The 21,528-nt window shown below is 44.4% G+C and overlaps 1 pseudogene; it reads left to right on the top strand.

The window, feature by feature from the left end:
- Window positions 1-847: 847 nt before the first annotated feature.
- Window positions 848-1,773, top strand: LOC131762955 (olfactory receptor 2A1/2A42-like; annotated as a pseudogene).
- The last annotated feature ends 19,755 nt before the right edge of the window (window positions 1,774-21,528 follow it).

Raw genomic sequence — 21,528 nt, 5'->3', positions numbered from 1 at the left:
TAGGGTTACAAGTAGCACATGGGGAACTATGTCTCGAAGTGTTTTCACCTGCATCCACACTCACCACAGCCTTCAAAACGATGTGTGAATGCCTGACTTCAGACTCACACCCCTACACACAAGAGTAGATTCACAATACATGAACACTGGGCAGCCCCCAAAATCCAATTCCTACAAATTGTGAGGATTGTTTTTCAAAAACGTTATTTGGTAAATCAGTAACTGTGAACCCATCAGGACATTAATTGACAAATGCCCAGTGGTTGGTTTGATTTCATCACTCATGAGAGTTCACATGGAGCATATCCACTGATTCCTTCTTAGCAACTTAAACAGTCACATTGTCATAAAAGTTTCATTTTACCTTTTTCTTCCTCCAGTTATCATATAAGCTGTTCTAGAGAGCAAAGGTTGATTTCAGCTGCTGAAAGTGACGCAACTGATATTTCTCTTGAGAAACTGGAATTACATCTCTTTTCTAGGACTACTCTAATTCTCATATTTGGAGTTCTTCCATTACTGATTACTTCTGAATCCCAGAAATTCTCTTTGTGATGTTGACACGTGTAGCTCCAAGATCATCCCTCTTTCATGGTTATTTTATTTCCTCTTTTGATTTGACAGTCTTTCTCCCCATCACAAGTGTCAGTGGCTCTAGGTAACCTATCATTGGTGACACAATCCCCTTCCTATAAAACTGGATGTTAGATTCAGTGATTAACTTAATGAAAAACTAGTCATCACCCTAAAATTTTGTCCTTCAAACATGACTATTTTTATGAAATAATGTCTAGATGTTTTCAATAACTCTGTCCTAAGGAATCCCATTTTATCCTTTCATAGTGAAATGGGGGAAAATCAGACAGTGGTTACAGAATTCATTCTCCTGGGATTTTGTCTTGGCCCAAGGATTCAGATGCTTCTCTCTGGGCTCTTCTCCCTGTCTTACACCTTCACCCTGCTGGGGAACGGGGTCATCCTGGGGCTCATCTCACTGGACTCCAGACCGCACTGTACTTCTTCCTCTCACACCTGGCCATCCTTGACATAGACTATGCCTGCAGCACGGTGCCCCAGATGCTGGGAGACCTCCTGAGTCCAGCCAAGCCCATCTCCTTTGCTGGCTGCATGACACAGACCTTTCTCTTTTTGACTTTTGCTTACGCCGAATGTCTTCTCCTGGCGGTAATGTCCTATGAGCAGTATGTGGCCATCTGCCACCCCCTCCAATATTCTGTCATTGTAAGCTGGAGCATCTGCATCACCCTGGCGGTGATTTCCTGGGCATATGGCTCCCTCCTGGCCCTGGTCCATGTGGGTCTCATCCTGAGACTGCTCTTCTGTAGGCCTCATGAAATCAGTCACTTCTTCTGAGAAATCCTGTGTGTCCTCAAGCTGCCCTGTGCTGACACTAGGCTGAACCAAGTTGGCATTTTTTCGGCCTGTGTTTTTGTCTTACCGGGGCCCCTCTGCTTGGTGCTGGCCTCCTAAACACGCATCCTGGTTGCTGTCCTGAGGATCCAGTCAGGAGAGGGCCACAGAAAGGCCTTGCCCACCTGCTCCTCCCCCTCTGCGTGGTCGGGCTCTTCTTTGGCAGTGCCATCGTCATGTACATGGCCTCCAAATCCAGCCACCCAGCAGAAGATCCTTTTCCTGTTTTACAGTCTTTTCAACCCTGTGCTGAACCTGCTGATCTATAGCCTGAGGAACACAGAGGTCAAGGGTGCCCTGTGGAGAGCACTGTTCAAGGAAAGTCATTTCCAGTTGGAGTGACATTTGAATCACTGCCCTCAGTAGTCTACTTGGAGCCTTGGGTACTGAATACCACCTAAGCTCATCACTTTCTTTATGTCTGAAACTAAATGATCCAAGACACTCTGTAAAGCATTCTCTTTTCCTCCCCATAAAGTATTTAGGTTTTGCTGCATTTGTTATATTTAATTCTATCAAACATATTTATTTTTTCATTTAACTGCTTGGTGCATTAAGACTATCTAGAGGTAAAAATTTATTCCATCCAGTACTAAGGGGCCCAGAAGGTTAAAATAGACACTCTACCTCTGACTTCATCAGGTGTGTGCAGTAATAACAGAATGGCATGCATTACTGATGTAGCCACCTCAATAATAATTTTTTAAAATATTGTAGCTACAGGTAGAGACCCAGAATCCATTAATAAATTTGTCCTTTTTAACCCCACATTCAGATGTTTCCTCTCAATTGTAAATCCTCTTACAAATAGTAAATGTACCTAAATGCCTACTTAGGCTTAGGAGAAATTGATTTGTTGATTAAATCCTATCATCTGTCTTACAATTTCTGAGATCAGAGAGTGAGTCCACACACATTCAGCTGGCATCCCAGGGAACTACCCAACAAAATCCACTTTCCAGTCTGCCCTGGGCTTTTGATGGCCACTTGTTTCCAAACTCTTTTCATCTTCTCAAGAAAAATATCTATGATTCTCTCTGAATAAACATACACTCTGCACTCAGGAAGAGCTAGCAAGTGCTACAGCCCGACTTTCAATCGCTGGGTATGAATGGAAAGCCCTAAGCAGAGGCAACTGAATGGAAAAAGCGGTGTTAATAATATTAATAGTTAATAGTGCTATTAATTACTCCATGCCACCCATTGCCCATTGATAGCTAGTTTACAGAGATCACCACATTTTATCATCATAACAAATCCATTTCTCACTATCATCCCATTTTATAGATGCAAATATTAAGCAGATGGCAAATGTGAGACTCATACCCCAACAATCTGACTCCCAAGCCTTTTCTACTTAACACAACAATGTAGTACATCACTATCAATGTTATTAAATTAAGAATAAGGCTAACCTATCCCAACATAAGATATGTTAGGAGAGTGTGGGTTCCTTCTCAGTCTAATATATGCCACAATGAGGCTGGGAGAGCCAGATACTACTTATTGAAGGCTTCTGGTCCTGGTCAGTGAGTCCTGTGGGCATGGTCGCTAAAGATGTTCAGAGTTTTGGAGCAGCACAGAGAGGGTGGGAACAGAGGCTGTACTCATTGAAATTAGAGGTTTGGTTTAGACCTGAGCATGGTGTTAAGACCTAGAACTAGGACATCTCTGTTTTCACATATATCACTCACGTGTTCATACACATGCATGTGTACACATATTTACTGAGTACTCACTATGGTGGGACACTCTTCTAAGCATCTTATAAGTATTAGCTTTTCACATCTTTGTAACAGTCCTATGAGAAAACAGAAGCACAAAGAGATTAAGTAACTACCAAGACACAACCAATGTATAAAAATCAAAAAGATTGTGATGTTTCAGGAGAAGGAAGAGGAGAGAAGAAAACACTTTCAATGTTCAGCTAAAGATAGGCCTTGAGCTCCATATAGAAACAGTACTTAAATTTGCTGAAGAAAGCAGTTTCACTTTATACTGGTGTGAAAATGAGAGTGAGGTAGCAAGAAAGGACTGTGACTCCAAGGGTCAGGGATGGAGGAAGAGCCTCTCAACTAGCAGGACAGTTCAACTGAAAACAATGCAAGAAAGAGTCTTGCATTGGGATCTTGGAAGATCCCACATGCCGCAGAAGAACTAAGCCCATGCACCACAACTACTGAACCCATGTGCTACAACTACTGAAGCCTGCATGCCTAGAGCCAGTGCTCCACAACAAGAGAAGCCGCCACAATGAGAAGCCCATGCACCGCAATGAAGAGTAGTCCCTGCTCGCCACAACTAGAGAAAGCCCGTGTGCGGCAACGAAGACCAAACACAGCCAAAAATAAATAAATAAATTTATATTTTTTTAAAAAAACTAAAAACCTGGCAAGAGGGTGGAGACAATTATGGGTAGAAGCTCCCAGAAATGGTAGGAATGGGAATCCATGTGTGGCAGCAGGTTCACTTGCTGCCTTATATTGGCACCTGTAGCATCTTTGGCATGTGGACAAGGGATTGCCAACCACAGAGCTGTAGAATTGTTGTTTACCATTCACTGTGAATGTAGAGTATCATTGTTAAATATGGGTTGTTGCCAGGGGGCAAAAACAAATGAAAGGAGAATTGTAGCTATGTTTTCCCAACCAGCGGGGAAGTGTCTTATACTTCCTGCTTTCTTGACAAACTTTTAAGAGCTTTGACTCATTTTGATCTTTTTTTAACCTGTGCTTCTCTTTGTTTGTTTCTAATTTTTGAAATCATGTTGGGCCAAAAGAAGAGGTGGATCCTTGAGTACAGCATGATTCAGTCAACAGAGTGCTGGCTTAGATTTGGGATATCTGGGTTCCCATCCCAATTCCCCCATTAAATCACTATATGACCTTAGAAAAGTTGTTTAACTCCTCTGGCCTACAGTTTCCTCATCTATAAAATGAGAAGTTGAACTAGACAATCTTTAAGGTTCTTTCTTAATTTTCTAAATTTCTGTCTGTTGGTTTCCTCACATTTACTGGAATTTGGATTTTCTCTTTTTCCAAAGGAATATAGAATAAGTTCCAGGCAGAGAAAATGAAATGGATTTTTAAAATAATTGAATATTTTGGTCTTTAAACATGGTAGGAACACGAGAGTAACGGCTGAATTAATAAATGAATTGAATATTTTAGTGCTCCAGGAAATAGGAATTCCATAAGGCTGGCTGAAACATAAGGTGAAATGCCCACTCTAAGAAAAGTTAAGTTTTATTAGCCTTCTTGGAGCTTGTTAAGAGTAACTTCACTGGGATAGGTTCTAGGACCTGGAATAAAACTTAAACGTCCAATTCTGTATCTCTATTGCCCACATTATAAATAATAATTTACTATCTAATATTTATTGAGCACTTAAGTTTCAGGCATTGTGGTGAGATACATGCATTATTATCTTCTCTAAGCTTCATAACAATTCTATGAGTCTAGTACTTTTACTGAAGTCATTTTTAAAAAGAAGAAATGGAGGCATAGAGATGATAAGAACCTTTCTGTGGTTACAGGAAAGTGTATGACACAACCTAGGTTCTAATCCAGGTCAGGCTGACACCAAAGACCATACCCATAATCACTAAGCATACTTCCTCTCTGTAGCCAGGACTTCTGGAATCTTTTTCTGCCCATAGTTAGGACTCAAAAAAATCAGCCTGAATATTCTGAAAATCCATTTTAAGAAAAAGATAAAAATATAGGTAACAGAGTTTCAATAGGTGTATAATGAAAAAAATAGTAATACAAAAACCAGTTTTTTAACTGAGCAAAAATTCCTAGATATAGTAGAGACGAATGAACCCCACACAGTAGAACAAGTAAAAGCCACAAATGAACATGATGAGAGATGTACAGACTCTCTAGTGATTAGAGAAATTAATTTTAAAGCATGAGATACCATTTTTTGCCCCTCAAGTGGACAAAAATAAAAAGATTGATACTTTCTAGCATGGCTGAGCATGTGGGCAAATAGGAATTTCCTCACAGTCTTGGTGGAAATATAAATTGATTTCATGGTTATTTAGGAATATCTCTTCCAAAATTAAAATGTGCATACCTTTGATGCAGCAATTCCAATTCTAGGAACACATCCTATAGAAATATTCACATATATATATAAAAAATACTTATGTGTAAATTTATTTTAAATTGAAACATTTGCAATAGCAAAATGTCACGAATAACCTAATATCCTTCAATAGTGGGGTTGTTAAATAAAACATTATAAATCTGTATTCTGGAATATTATGCAGCTATTAAAATAAACAAGTTTTATCTATGTAATATTTGGAAGATTCTAGTAAGTGAGGAAAAAGAAGTCATATTGATATAGTACTTTCTCATTCCTATAGAGAAAAGCCTATGTGTGTGTGTGCATGTGTTTGTATGTGTGTGCAGACATATATTAAGGTACAGGAAAATATTCAAAATGATAAACATTAAAGGCTTAAGCAGACTCTCAAAATGGAAAGTGTACTGCAAAAAATAATACTGCATTTTTAGAAAATTTTAAACTAAACAAGGGTCAGTATTGCCATTTAAAAAAGGAAAAGAAAAAGTTCATTTAGGTTACCTTATTCTGATCTCCTCTTGACCTTCTGGCTCTTAAATACATATCAGCACACATTTGCTCACGCACTATAGTTAAACCCCAGACAAAATAAGCAAAGATTAATATCATTTAGGATTTTGTTAGACTGTTCTAAATTGTACCAAGGTATTTTTTTCAACATAATACATTTTTTTTTTTTCTTGCTCAGAGAAGGAGTTCCCAACCAGTAAGCAATTGGCCATCAACTGGTGATTCAGAGACACAGGGTCCTCATACCTTGTGGATCTGTCACCATGTCCATGTGGTTCCCAAAGTTGTCATGTGTGTTGGAAGGAGGAAAAGCGTGGAGGCTTTAGTGGGCCTGGCCTAAAAGTGATTAGCACTTCTGCTCACATCTCATTGGCTAAAATTTGGTCACATGGTCATACAAAACCACAAGGAAATCTGGCCTATATATGTTATTTCCCAGGAATAATAGGAAACAGTTTTGTTAAACATCTAGCAGTCTCTGCCACAAGTAATCAGAGGCTCTGAGTTCCCTAGCTCTCTGGCTCTTTGGGACAACAGTGAAACTCGCGAGAACTGGTGGTACTAAGGGGTGGAATAGAGAGACTTGAGCCCCCTCCCAGACCCTCAGCAGCATCATTACCACTGATACATATGATGGATTTGTGTTCAATTTTATGTGAAATACAATCCAAGTAAAGCTTCAAGACAAATCCTTTAGGCCCCACTACAGCAGAGACATTCTGAACTGCTAACACTCCCCAGATCACTTCCTGAGGGACCCAGCCAGTGTCAACCCTGATCATCACATCTCTAGATAGGAGGGGATCCCAGGGACCTGAGTTCAGGTATGTCATGATCAGTCATTTTGCTGTGTTTTGCTTCCCCATCTATAAAATGATGATAAGATGCCACCCACCCTATCTGTTCCAAAGGGGTGCTGGGAGTTTCAAAATGGTAATATACATGTCAACCATTCTTAAGCTGAAAAGTACTGAACACTGTTTTTAATACTACAGCATAGAGATTCATCATTTCTCTTCTCTCACCTTCTTTCTTTACTCCTCCCCTACTTTCTCTATGTATATTTTACCTGACTCCTTATAAAACAGATAGAGGATTTGAAATGTGCTCTCTTTAACTAAAACCCACTACAATTCAGTTCTAAGGAAGACAGATATTAGGGAAGAGCCAAAGAAGATTGTCTGAACAAAAGTTATAACTGGGCAAAGGGTTAGATTTGGGGTAACCTGCTAGACAGGTATGTGATCCTTTCTTCCCAGAAAGTAGGATGTAATAGGAGATTGCACAGCTGATACTTTAAGATGGTGGAGAGGGTAAAAAGGCTGGATTTCCAGTTATCCAAAGCGATATTCCCATGTTGTTTGTATTGAACTGGAAGAGCAGAAAGGAAGTAGTGGCTGAAGTCGGTAAAGAGTCAAGCTAGTAAGTGATTGAATCTTCCGGTGTGCAGCAGACATCCAGTGCTCCATGCCTGGGTTATTTGACCCTTCTCCATCAGATCTAGCAGAACAAATTGTTATTGCGTGTGCAATGGGAATCTTTCTGTGGGCTGCAGCAGTGTTACTGATAGAGTATTACTGACCTCATGGGCTATTTGTCCTTTTGTGAAGTCAACGCCTACCCAGTATGATTTTAGAGGCACCCTAGGCTTACAATTATCTCTTCCTCTTGTCTTCAGATACTCAGAATTTCTTTAGCAAAACCATCCTTTGTTTCACAATCATAAATAAGCATGCAGATGCACGTATTCATGCTAGGTTGTGAATAGTAGTTACTAGGGGACCTGTTTTGATAAGAGTTACAGTCCTAGACACCTACCAAGGCTGGCCCTACCCCTGCCAATTTCACCTATTTTAATCCTTACCTCTTCTGAAACCGGTGGCCACCGAAGATTTTTAGCTACCATCTAAGTCTCTGAAACCCTCCAGGAGACAAGAAAATGACAAAAACAATACCAAGTAAGATAAATACACACTAAGTTCCACCAGCGGGGGCTGATTGCGTAAAGAGCAGTACCTCTGTGCAATGGAATGTCATGAAGTTAGCAACAAACAGACAAAAAACAATATGGATGTTCTTCTATATCTTACATAGAAAGTTTCCGAGTTACATTGAGAAGAGCGAGTATAATGGAAGGAGGTGTGGATAGTCTATATCTGTATGTGCTCATATGTACGTAAAAGAATTCTGGAGGGATACCTAAGAAACCAAAGAGAGAGGCTGGAAACTGGGGTGATGGTGACAGGCAACAGCAAAACTAGGCTGACGCTTATGAAACTTTGGGCAGCTTCTTTAAGAAAGAGCATGTGAATTTATGACTATAATACAGTTCTGGCCTTGGAAGGGGCCCTTGGTAGGGGCTCGGAAGCTTAAGCTTCACCAACATTGTGGTAAATCTACCTCTTGGGACAAGCAGGGGAAAGAGAATGTGAATGAAAACTTTTGAATGTTAGACGTTTGAGCCATTTTTAACTACTAAAAATCCAATTTAACAAAATCTAATAAAACAATCTATATTCCCAGGGATTTTTTTTAGTGGACCCAATGAAATTTCTAGAAAATGATTCTGTAAGTTCCTGGAAGGTATGCATTTTTCCCTGAGCTCCCCACTACAGTGTTTTAGCTCCTTAAATATAAAGGGCCTCGTTTTCTCAACTCCTCTGAAAAGAGCCATGACAGCCAGTGTTTCTTCCTTTATCTTCCTTTATTTTCATTGGGGATTTAGAGTTGCTTTGCTGCTTCAGAGAAGACGGGATCCCTTGGGACGTGGTTAAAACCCAAACCTGAGGACACAGAGCCTAAAAGAAATAATCCTAAGGTGAGAGAATATTGGATCCTAAGTGTATGGGATTATTCTGAAAATAAGAGAGCTGCCACTGATTGAGAGCTGCTAACTCAGCCATCAAGATTTACAATCTAGGAGAAACCTTTTGTTAATTGTAAATTGTGTGTTCCAAGCATGATTTAGAGCCAAGAACACATTTCAAGATTGATTTTTGCAAAGATAGCTACTCTTTTCAGAACAAAAAGGCTTGTGACCTAAAGCATTTATTTCCACAAGATGGTGCTATAGCTTCTGCCAAGCAGAAAACTCACATTTCCTTCAGAAACTAGAAATCCAAAATACGCCTTGATTGGGGACCAAATTTGTGGATGAATCTTTCAAAGAAGCACTTTGTGCAAAAACGTTCTGGTGGAGGTTGATATGGGCCATGAGGGTGAAGGTGATTTCAGGTGATAATGGTTCCACCACCTCCACACATACCCGCGTTGATGCCTCAAGGCTTCATGTTCACCTTGCTGCCCACTCCTTCTCCAAAATGTTGCTCTTACCACTGTCAGGCACGTGTCAGGAATGGAACCTGGGTATTAAGGAGTGGCGCAGTGTGTCAGCCATCGTGGGAATGTGTCTCCCACACCCGCCCACACTTTCTACCCAGGGGCAGCTCAAGACTCACCTCTTCAGGGGAGCCTTTCCTTACCACTTTAATCACACTTTCCTTTAACTTGCCCTGGCATTGATGTTTACCTCTCTTTAGGCTTCTCAGAGGCTGCTTTAGAATGTTATGGTTTGCATCTATATTTTCCAAATTCCTCAGGGACAGAGTCCATGTCATCATTGCCACTGTATACCCCACAACAGTGAGCACCCTACCTTGAGTTTATGCAGTCATGATATCACGAACACAAGACAGTCTAAAGTAAGGGCTCAGTAACCCTGGTAGCCAGAGCAATCAAGAGGATGCTAACCTCACTTGGCCACTACCTAGGAGCTAGGGGTCTGATCTTCTAAATCACGACCTCCCTGGAACTCTTTGAGCATCAAAAAGGGATAGGATTGGGCTTCCCTGATGGCGCAGTGGCTGAGAGTCCGCCTGCCGATGCAGGGGACGCGGGTTCGTGTCCCGCTCCGGGAAGATCCCACGTGCTGCGGAGCGGCTGAGCCCGTGAGCCATGGCCGCTGAGCCTGCGCGTCCGGAGCCTGTGCTCCGCAACGGGAGAAGCCACAACACTGAGAGGCCCGCGTACCACAAAAAAAAAAAAAAAAAAAGGGATAGGATTGAACTGTTCTCCTAACTCTTTGAAATATTTTGCTTCTGTGTCTTTAATGGCTCCAGTATCCCTGTCTTGAGGGAGCCACGGAAGCAGGAATATCTGTATCATAAGGAACTAGAACGATGTTTCTGTTGAAGTGAATGGCATCTCTCTCTCTCTCTCTCTCTCTCTCTCTGCTCATCTTTATTCTTGTCTCCGTTTTTCTGTCTCCTATTCCGTGCCTTGGCAATCAAAACTGTGTCACGGCAATACATGACCGGTCACTCCCTCTCCCTTTGCCGCCACGACCTCTCGGGGCACGGTGACACCAGGGTACTATGGGCCTGCTCTTAGGAGTAGGGCGGAAAACCTGCTGTGCAGCTGTGGGAGTTGTGGCTGCATTTGGAAGAAGAATGGGATAAGATGGATCAGGGTGGAAGAGGTACACTTGTACCTAAGGACAATCCCTGGGGACTTTGAGAGGTGGACCAAGATACTTCCAGAGTTAGACATCAAGGGCTTGAGATTAGGAATAAGGCCAATGACTTTCTACCAGCACAAGGGAAAGACAGTGTTTAACTAATAAGTTCAGAACTAAGATCATGTCTGTGTTCAAAATAACCAGCACGTGGTTATCAGTTTTTGCCTTTTACCATGGCCATCAGAAGGAGAGGCAATGCACAGAGACCCAACGTTTTCTTTCAATAATATGAGATTTTAGTCTAAAAAAGACAAAATACACACACACAAAAGACATAATGCACTTTTCCAGCTTCTCCTAAATAAGAGAAAAAAATAAAATACATATATAAATAATAGAAGAAATATTTGACTTTAAGCCCCCATCAGAGGAATTCTTGGGACCCTAACTCCCTCTTGCTGCTAATGTAAGAGCTGGTATAAACATTTATGTATATATCAGTATGTATCTCTGTGTGTGTACTTCTCATACCAAAAAGGATATAATATGGCTCATAAATATATATTTGCACATACATATTCACACATAAGATAAAATTAAAGGAGGATAGAAGAAGAAAATAGGGCAAAAGGAAAATAAAAATAGAAGGGATAAGGGTTCACACCAAAAAATGACTAGACCTTCAAAATTTATTCTGATTGGCAAAAGTAAAAATCATAAGATTGATAGCACAGCAACAATTATGTAAATTAAATAAAAAATATGCCCATGCAAACAATACAGGTGTTTTTAATGGTACAAATGGAGTAAATGAGCAAAACAAAGGAGGAAACTTGAACAAACCAAAGGAACCAGAGACGACAGTGTGCCATGAAGATTGTAATCAATCCAACTTTCTGCACCTGCCCTCCCCAAATAAAAATTAAGCAGGTAAATTATAATAAAACCTAGGAAGTGCCATTATGGAGACTAGCTCCAAATGGTGAGGAAGTTTGGACTAGAGAAGCGGGAAGCCTTCACCAAGGAAGTAACCTCACTGTTGGATCTTGAAGGCTGTGTAAAAGTTTGCAGAAAGTAGGAATAGGGAAAGTGTAAGCTAAGGGCAATGGGAAAGCAGAGGTTTCTAAATCCAATCAAAAGATAAGAAGGGGAAAGATTACAGATAATTTATTATATTCTTTTTTTTTTTTTTTTTTTTCACAGTACGTGGGCCTCTCACCGTTGTGGCCTCCCCCGCTGCGGAGCACAGGCTCCGGACGTGCAGGCCCAGCGGCCATGGCTCACGGGTCCTGCCGCTCTGCGGCACGTGGGATCTTCCCGGGGCACGAACCTGTGTCCCCTGCATCGGCAGGCGGACTCCCAACCACTGCGCCACCGGGGAAGCCCAATTCTTAAGTGATCATTTTGAGATGCACATCTAGCCCTGTCACCTCCTTGCTTTAGATCCTTCAATGGCTTCCTTTGCCCTCAGGATAAAGTCTCAAATCCTTAATGTGGTCACCTAGGCCCCCATAATTTCTGGTCTCCACTCACGTCATCAGTTTCATTTTGTGCCTATGTCCCTCCCTCCACCCTGACCCCTAGATCTGAAACACTCTAGCTTTCGTTCAGTTCCTGAAATGAGCCCATGACCTTCCTGCCTCAGGGTTTTCAAATCCTTTACCTCCTCCTGAAACCCTATTTCCCAACCTCTTTTCCTAGTTCATTTGTATTCGTCCTTCAGAGTTCAGCTGAAATATTACTTCCAAACTATTGATTTCTCCAACTCTCCAGATAAAGTTATTCTCCTAGGTTAAACATATATACTTTTTGTACCCATTAGGACCTCATGGACCATGATATCCCCAGCCTCTCATTCAATGCCTTTCACATAATGGGAACACAAGAAATATATGTTGGATGACTGAATAAATGAAATAATTGAGTGAGAGTGCCTTACTTGGGTTAGGCAGGGGTGATTCTGCTTAAAGACAGCTACAGGCGATGATAAAATCTAAATAAGAGTTGAGGTCCAGTTAAGGAAACGCTGATCCCGTTCTTTCTATCAGGGGTCCACACAACAGGATGCTCAGTGGATCTATTGGGAGAATGGGATGAAAATATTAGAACTTTTCATTATATTTGTTTTCATCTCATTATTGTAAATGTCTGTTTCGCATTAATATAAAGAGGTACATGTATATTGTTTACAAATGAATAAAACACATATTGGGGATACTTGTTGAAATACTTTTATTGATAGAAAGTGAGATAAAAACTTTTAAAACCATTGCTGTAGATCAGAGAGTCTCCATTATCCAAACCATCAAGGAGCCATTTTCCAATAGTTCTGCTTGACCCCATGCCATTGAAACTCTATAGATTTGGGGCAACTGTCAATTCATAAAACTTAGCAGGTGATATGATAAAAGCCTCTGGTAAAGAACCATTGCTTTTATTTTATTTTATTTTATTTATTTATTTATTTTTTGCGGTATGCGGGCTTCTCACTGTTGTGGCCTCTCCCGTTGCGGAGCACAGGCTCCGGACGCGCAGGCTCAGCGGCCATGGCTCACGGGCCCAGCCGCTCCGCGGCATGTGGGATCTTCCCGGACCGGGGCACGAACCCGTGTCTCCTGCATCGGCAGGCGGATTCTCAACCACTGCGCCACCAGGGAAGCCCAGAACCATTGCTTTTAGATCAAGAGTCCCAAATCTGGCTTCTCATCATAATCACATGGGACACTTAAAAACAAACCAACGAATAATAACAAAGAAAAAAAAAATCTTTCTTAAATATTTTGCTGATTTGCCGGGTTTGGGAACCACTGCAGTAGAGTCAGAACACTCCACTAAATGGGCTTCATTGGTTTTAGTCTCTTTGCCAACAGGGCTCATCACCATCTTTATCTCCATCCTTATCTTCCAAGATTTGGGGATGGGAGAACTTCTGAAACATCCCCAAATGAAACACTCAAAAAAAGTAAGACAATACGAATAATAGCACTTCCGGGGATTGCTGACTGCAGTACGGGATAGGATCCCATACTGTCACTTTACAGCTGTTGGCACTCTCCATGGCTGTAACCATTCTGTGGAAAGATGTGGTCATTCTCAGACACTAACTCCCAGACATTTTGAAGAGGTTTAATTGAATAAGATGCAGATGCATATATATTTTCCTATGATATATGTGCCCAAGTTAAAAAAATATACCTATAGGGGCTTCCCTGGTGGCGCGGTGGTTGAGAGTCCGCCTGCCGATGCAGGGGACACGTGTTTGAGCCCTGGTATGGGAGGATCCCACATGCCGCGGAGCAACTGGGCCCGTGAGCCACACTTACTGAGCCTGCGCTTCTGGGACCTGTGCTCCACAACAAGAGAGGCTGCGATAGTGAGAGGCCCACGCACCATGATGAAGAGTGGCCCCCACTCGCCACAACTGGAGAAAGCCCTCGCACAGAAATGAAGACCCAACAGAGCCATAAATAAATAAATAAATTTTAAAAAAAGAAAAAATATATATACCTATAGGAGAAATTTCAAGAACTATGAGCGTCCAGAGACCTGGGGAGAGTGTGAAGTCAGGCTATGAAATGTCCTGAAGGCCATACATGCTATTGAGTTTGGACTTTATGCTTCCAGAGATGCGTCTCCTCTAAAGGATTTTGTTCAGTTTTATTGAGGATAACTGACAAATAAAAATTGTATATATTTAAGGTGTACAGCTTGATGTTTCAATATACATATACATTCTGAAATGATCACCACAATCAAGCTAATTAACATCCATCACCTTACATAGTTACCACTTCTTTTTTCTTTGTTTTTCTCGGCCATTTCTTTACCATACTTCATGTTAAGCCCACTATTTTTTCTTCCCTGAACAGAATGTGCTTATGCTTCTATTCTTGCATATACCATTCCCACTGTTGGTATGCCTTAACTCTAGCCTCCTCTCCACCATGTAACAGTGTACTTCTTAAAGACAAGTCAACTCCAACATCACCTTATCCTTGAAGCCTTCTCTTGCTCCCCAAGCAGTGCTCTCTCTTTCATGCATCACACTTTGTGTAGATGTCAGCGTAATACTCGTCACACTCTGCTATCATTATTTGCTACTTGTTTCTCTCCTCAGTTGGATTGAGAGCTCTTTGTGGGCAGAGAGTTGGTTTTTGTATATTGACTTCTAAAAATGAATATTAAGTAAACAAATGAAAAAAAGAATGAGGCAATTACTATTTATACCTTGAACAGCATTACATAGGCTAGCGCCAATGTACAGAGGTTGAGAAAATAAATACATAAAGGGAAACGAAGGATGAGAAAGAAAAATATGTTCATCAGAATAGAACAGGATAGTTAAGAACCACACTGGCCAAGTCAGGATGGATTTAAAGGAGAAAGATAAACAGACCATGGTTGACCAAGTTAAGAAAAGAACTGAGTTCTTTTCTTAACTTAATAGTCCAGAGCACTATTCAAAGAACTAGTGCTGGATCCGCTGAGGGTCAGTTAACCAAGTGGGAGGCCACACAGCCAATAACATGGGATGGTGACATCTGGTCAGGGCAGTGACAGCCCCAGGGAGAACTCTGATGAACTCCTGCTTCAAAGAAGGTCACTGTAATCCCTTTGCTCCCAATACCTAGAACTACAGAGGACAGTTCTCTGTCCTTCCTCCATCATGGCTGGATCTCAAAGGCACTGTCTGCAATTAACATGTCCCCCCAAACGAGAACCTTTTACTTTTTCCCCCCACTGAATACAGCTCTCATTTTAAAATACCTTTACTTTGAATTGGTTTACCTTTCCCATCTCTTATCACCTTGATATTGTAAATTTATTCATTCAACATACAGAACTATCAGGCACTGTTACGAAAGGAAACCATATCAATCACCTTCTACACTTGTACTAAGGTGATTCTATATATTACCTTGCTGACTCACCACAACAACCCAGTGAGGCAGGGATTATTAAATATCATCCCCACTTAAGACAGTAGGATAATGAAGCCTAGAAAGATGAAGATGAAGTACAGGAAGTTGATATGCCAGATTTTTGCATTAAGTAGGCGGTGAGGGTGGGATTCAAATTGACCCAAAGCACCCCATCTGAATCTAAATCCCACCCTCTTCCTACCGTATCATTCTCTCTCCTCTCTGGTCTTTATAGAGGAAATGGCCCAAACAAGATATCAAGATCTTGGTATAGGATGACAGGCCTTATTAAGAAGCCCACTCACCAAGAGCAAGCATCAAGAAATGGAAAAGAAGAAAAAAGAGAACGCCAGTGTGCAAAGTGAAGGCAAGAGAAGGCTGGGGCGCTGGATGATTCGCACGTGCAAACACCCTGCAGACAGGGGCGCTCCGTGGGAAGGATCAGCTCCCTGAGGGGTGAGTTTTAACTTGCCTACATGTCACTACTAGCTGAAAAGTCAGGTCAAGCCTTGTATGCCTAACTCTCAATGACCCCAAGATCATTGAATCAAGGGCGGTGACTTAAAAAAACCAAAAACGCTGATAGGTCAGAGCTAGCAGAACAAGAGGAGGTCAAGTCTATGAGACTTCACATTCAGAGAAAACAAAGGGCTAGAGGGAGAGCCGAGGGAAGCCACAGCGGAGCAGAAAGAACAGCCAGGATGGTTTGGAAGGCAGTCCCAGCGCCTCTGACTACAGCGGCCACTCCCAGGAGGCAGCATGAAGCAGCAGAGATGGGTCACTTCTGCCCAAAGATCGGGAGTTTGCTTGCTTTGCTCAGCCCTTAGAAGCCCAGGGCGCCCTCACACCCTGGCCCGAATGCTCTCTCCCAACTGAGAAACAGACAGCTCTGGCTCACATTTCTGACTTACTGCACCGCCCCTTCTTCTCCTCTTGCTGAGCCAATGGCATGTGTGAGGCCTGCCCTTACATACCTGGACTCCTAGTTCTGGTTCTCCCCATGGCTTCCCACACCTTACGTAGCAGCTCGGCGTAGGCTAAAGGCTGCTGGACTATTTAGGGCTTAACTCCTTGGAGAACTATAGCCAAAGTAGTGCGTTCTTTGAATATAGAGTTGCTTCAGGACCCTATTGGAAAAGAAACCATTCTGCCTTAATGACATGCTATCCTAAAGCCCCCTTCCAAGTACTGTTAGGCCTACTCAGCTGGGATCAGTGCAGCAGCCAATGGGCACAGTAATCGGGAAGTGGTCTCACCGAATAGCTGTTTGGGCTTATAGGTCACGGCAGTCTTAAGAGCAAAACAGCCAGAAAGCCCATCAAGGGTCTACTTGACTGGAGTAACGAGTGAGGTTGGGGGCTGATCTAACTGAAATGAACATACCAAAAATCTCTGTCCCCTACATGAGGGCTTCTTACAGTGTGTGTGTGTGTGTGTGTGTGTGTGTGTGAGTGTGTCTGCAGGGTAGAATATTTTGGCATTCTTTGAAGTCTACAGAGATGCGTAAAGATTGACCCACTCAGCCTTGGACTCGGAGACCAAGAGAACACAAGGTTTCCCTGAAAATATCAGAAAAATAAAATATATATATATAGGCATGAGAAAACACACAGGCCTGAGACATAGGTTTCGATACTTCCGCACAAACACACACAAGTCCTGGGAAGAATGCAGGAGGAACACACACCTTGGGAGACATGAGCTCAGTTAATGCGCGGAGAAAAGACCTAGACATGCTGTTTTAGAGATGCACGTTGCCAGGCCCTAAGAGCCGCCCTCTCAGGGAGTCAGAGGGAGAGAAAGGAGAAGAGGGAGGAGCCAGGGCAGGGAGAAGGGAGCAGGATACACCCTTCCACAAAGGGAGAGACAGGTAGCCGTCAAGGAAGAGAAATGAACATGGAGGCCTGATGACACGCAGGCAAATACAGACGGACACAGAAACTCAGAAGTTCAGAGACACAGACTGGCCCAGAGATGAACATCAACAGAAAACACATCGGCATGGGTCCGGCTCAGGTAAAGACCTGAAGAAATGCTGGGGGAGAAGAAACACCCAGGCAGCTCTGAGAGACCTAGCCGGGCCCGGGCGAGGCCCCGCTCTCCGCTCTCCGCGTCCCGCGCCCTCGGGGGGGGGCCCCCGCCGGCCGCTGTCCCGCCAGCCCCGGGCTCCTCTCCCGGCCCGGCCGGCACTTCCCAGCTCTGACGCGGGCGCTCCCTTCACGCCAATGAGGCTGCGGCGCGGACGGGCCCCGGCCCTCCTCCAGGAAGGTGTGTCCCTGGTTTCCTCACCTGAAACTTCCGAAGAGAACCAGATCCCTCCCTCCCTCCCTCCCGGCCGGGCGGGGCGGCTGGGCGGCCGGGGCCTGCGCTGGGGACTGCCGGCCGGCGCCGGGGACCCGAGGGGACTCTTGGGCCAGGACAGCATGTGACACTTCCCAGGTGGGTGCCCTCCTCCCCCGCAGCTCCCGTCTCCGGGCGGGAGGCTGTCGAGCCCCGGCGGAGGTCAGGGAGGGGCGGGAAGCGCCGGAATCGAGGCCTTCACCTTGGGGCCAGCCCCGGCTGGGTCCGGGGACGCAGGCTCCGGAAAGGGGAGGGGGGGGGTGCTGGGCAGATAGGCAGAGCTCGGGATGTAGGACCGAGTACCTTGGTCTGGAAGAGGAGGGCAGCTGGACGAAAGGTTCTTGCCGGGGAAAAACTTGCTTCCGGCCTGGTCCCCGCCTTGCAAATGGGCACCCTGCCCCTAGGTGATCCGCGGGCCGGTAATGAGGGCCCTTTCTTCAAAGTCTAGGCCCTGGGGAAAGCTAACCCCTATAATAAGGAATAACTGAGATTCCCTTCGTGGACGTACTCCCTCCCTGGAGATACGTTGTTGTCTCCTTTTTTCTTAACCAGGCCTGGGCCTTCCTTCCCGTACCTTCCTATGGGTTCGCATACTGTGTATGTCGAATAAGTACATAGCTGTTCCGTGTTAGCCGAGGTGCTTTAACCTGTAAACAACGGCTCCCGCCCTGCCCTCCACCCGGTCTCCCCACGTACGGCGAGTGCTTCCACAGCTTCGCGTTGATCACAGCGTTGCGTGCAGAACTTGGGGAAGTAGGAAGAGAGCTCCTCAGAGTTGGGGTGCTAGATCACCCTGCTGAGGTCTAGGATTGAAGATCATTCGTAACCTCCCTCCAGGGAGACTGTCCTAGGAGAGCCCATCCCCGTGGGAGCCGCTGGATTCTCAGATCTCAGCCCCCGCTCTCCTTCCTGGATCTGGGATTCCCAAGACAGATTTGCCCTCCTGTCTCCCAGGGAGTGAGGAGTGAACTCTGGCTGGGCCTCTTGTCCCATCGAGGGGGAAAGGTGTGTCCGACAGACAAGGCGGGGGAGAGTGACTTTCTTTTCTAGCTTCCTCCCCCATTTGCTCCCCCACCGCAGTCCTGGGTATTGCATCCTTGGCTACCCCAGAAATCTCAGCTCCTGGCTAAACAGCTCCTGATGTGGCCCCTTGTTCAGACTTCCTGGTTTATCCACACCTGGGCCCTGGCAAAATGGGGGTCATTTGTTAACCAATCTGTGGGCCTGAAACTGGAGCCGTGTCCACTGAGGGGATTCTTGGGGGGCTGGGGAGGGGAAAGGGGTGTCAATTCTGAGTGAGACCGTCCGGCAGGAGGCAGGTCTGTCATTGTCTTGGTGGGGAAGAGAGAGAAGTCAGGATGTGGGGGAAGGAATCCCTCTTATCAGAAGGATACAGTGATTCTAAATATAGTCAAGAGTCTTTGTAGATCAGGGGTCCCTCGAGCGTATGGCTGTCCACGGCGTGGTCTCTCTGGGGTTGCCTGTGGCCGCATTAAGCACGGTGTCTGTGGGATAGACAGGGCCATGTCATTCATGGTGTCTGGTGTGGTCAGTCACTATGTGGTGCGACAAGAACAGGATCAGCGTTTACTCCAGTGTCACTCAAGTCGTGTACACCCAAACGGGCGATTTACAGAATGTGGTGTAGACAGGGGTGAGTCACTCACCATGTCTGTGGAGTGAACAGGAGCTGGTCATGTGTGGTGTCTACAGGGTGGGCCAGAGCAAGGTGAACGTCAGGGTCTATGTTAGGGACCCAAACAGGCCACTCAACACTCACACCTGTGTGGATGGCACCGGGGCCACAGGTGGGCCTGTGGGGTATATTTCAGCACTGCCACTACTGATGGTCTGTGTGAGCCCCTCAGGGCTGCAAGGCAGTGGATGATGTGATATTTTCAGACGTTAGGGGTCGATGGAGGTGTTTATTACAGTTTTCACTTGGATGCTGGGGCTTTCCTAAAATGGGTAGAACACAGGTCTCAGCAGTTAGTGGTCCAGAAAGCTACGCTTAATTTTGATGTCTTTGTAGCACTGAGGGCCATAATGTGAAACAGCAAATAGCGGCATCCATCTGTGTGGTGATCTTATTTTTGAAATCAAAATGAGAACATTTCCTTTGATTTGGTGGGTAGTTTCCTAAAATAGCATATAGGCGATAATAGTGTAAATGCAGAACTATTGTAACCTCACGAGTATCTCAGTGATTTGTGGTGTAAGTCAGAATATTTGAAACTGACACTGCTAGACAATCCAGGAAGCATGTTCCTCAAAAGTACACGTGGCACTTGACACTGGATTGAAGAAGAAGCAGTGTAATGGGGGTGGGAGATAAGGAGGAGGGATATCTTTGAAATACAAATTGATGTCTGGTGACTTGAAATGGACAAGAGCTAAGGTACTGGGGGCTCTACGGGGACTATTGAATTCTATCACACGCTGTGTCAATGGGCTGACTTGGAGCTTTGTCTTGAAAGAAGTCGCACGTGAACAGGGGCAGCAGATGCAAAAATGACCCTGGTCTGGAGGGAGGCCAGATCACCGTGGTGCCGTGCTCTGTCTTTGCCTGTGCTGTGCTCAGATAAAAATGATTATTCACCACCGGTGAGAGGGCGATGAGGAGGTGACTCATACAAAGTGGGAAGTGCAAAACGAATCTCTCTCCTGATGCCCTTATGTGAGCAAAACCCTGTTTTACAGATTTCTTTTAGCTCTGTCACGTTCTAGACTCGCAATGCCTGATTGTCATAGGATTATAGGACAGGACCAAGTATAGGGACATGGGGGCTGAGCCGGTGACCACCAGTATTTCCAAAGGGGTAAAGATAATGTTAGAAATAGTGTCAGTGGGGTTGCAGGAGGCAGACACACATTGTGTCACTAGAGTGGAACTGGAGATGTTCGTGTAGCACATGCTGTCTGTAGATGTAAACTGAATATAGCAGAAATACGCTTGTGTGTTTAGAGGCTGCTCGTTTTGAGGACATGGGAGTGTCTATGAGTATACGGCCGGGACAGTACACGTGCCAGTGAGGGGAGGCTACAGGTTTAATCACAAGGTCTCCTTAGGCAGGTGGGAGCCGGTGAGCAAGTATATTATTTAACGTGTGGTTGGGAAAACAGGGTCACGTCACAACAGTATCATCTGTAGTGATTATAGTGTTTTGTACTTAGGGCTGGATGTAGGGGCCAAATCACACACTGTGTCAATTAACTGGAAAAGGACGTAAAAGCCCTTCTACGCATTACACTTGTGTTAGACATGGCCCTTTGCCCCATAGAGATGGGTATCTGGGTCTATGAGGTGACCAGGAGCTTGTCACATACTACAGCTGCAGGGTGACTAGGGAAGTACCCATGTGGTGATGTCAGGCTCTCCTACATAGAACCTGCAAGAATGGTTTATTTTTATTTTATTTATTTATTTTTATTTATTTTGGCTGCGTTGGGTCTTCGCTGCTGCGCACAGGCTTTCTCCAGTTGCAGTGAGCGGGGGCCACTCTTTGCTGCGGTGCACAGGCTTCTCATTGCGGTGGCTTCTCTTGTCGTGGAGCACGGGCTCTAGGCATGTAGGCTTCAGTAATTGCGGCGTGTGGGCTTCAGTAGTTGTGGCACGTGAGCTCAGTAGTTGTGGCTCGTGGGCTGTAGAGCGCAGGCTCAGCAGTTGCAGCACACGGGCTTAGTTGCTCCACAGCATGTGGGATCCTCCTGGACCAGGGCTCAAACCCGTGTCCCCTGTATTGGCAGGTGGACTCCCAACTACTGCACCACCAG

Source organism: Kogia breviceps, chromosome 9 (genome assembly GCF_026419965.1).
Source record: "Kogia breviceps isolate mKogBre1 chromosome 9, mKogBre1 haplotype 1, whole genome shotgun sequence".
Classification (NCBI taxonomy): Eukaryota; Metazoa; Chordata; class Mammalia; order Artiodactyla; family Physeteridae; genus Kogia; species Kogia breviceps.
Note: the sequence above shows the minus strand (reverse complement) of the source record. Positions and strands in the feature narration are given on the sequence as shown.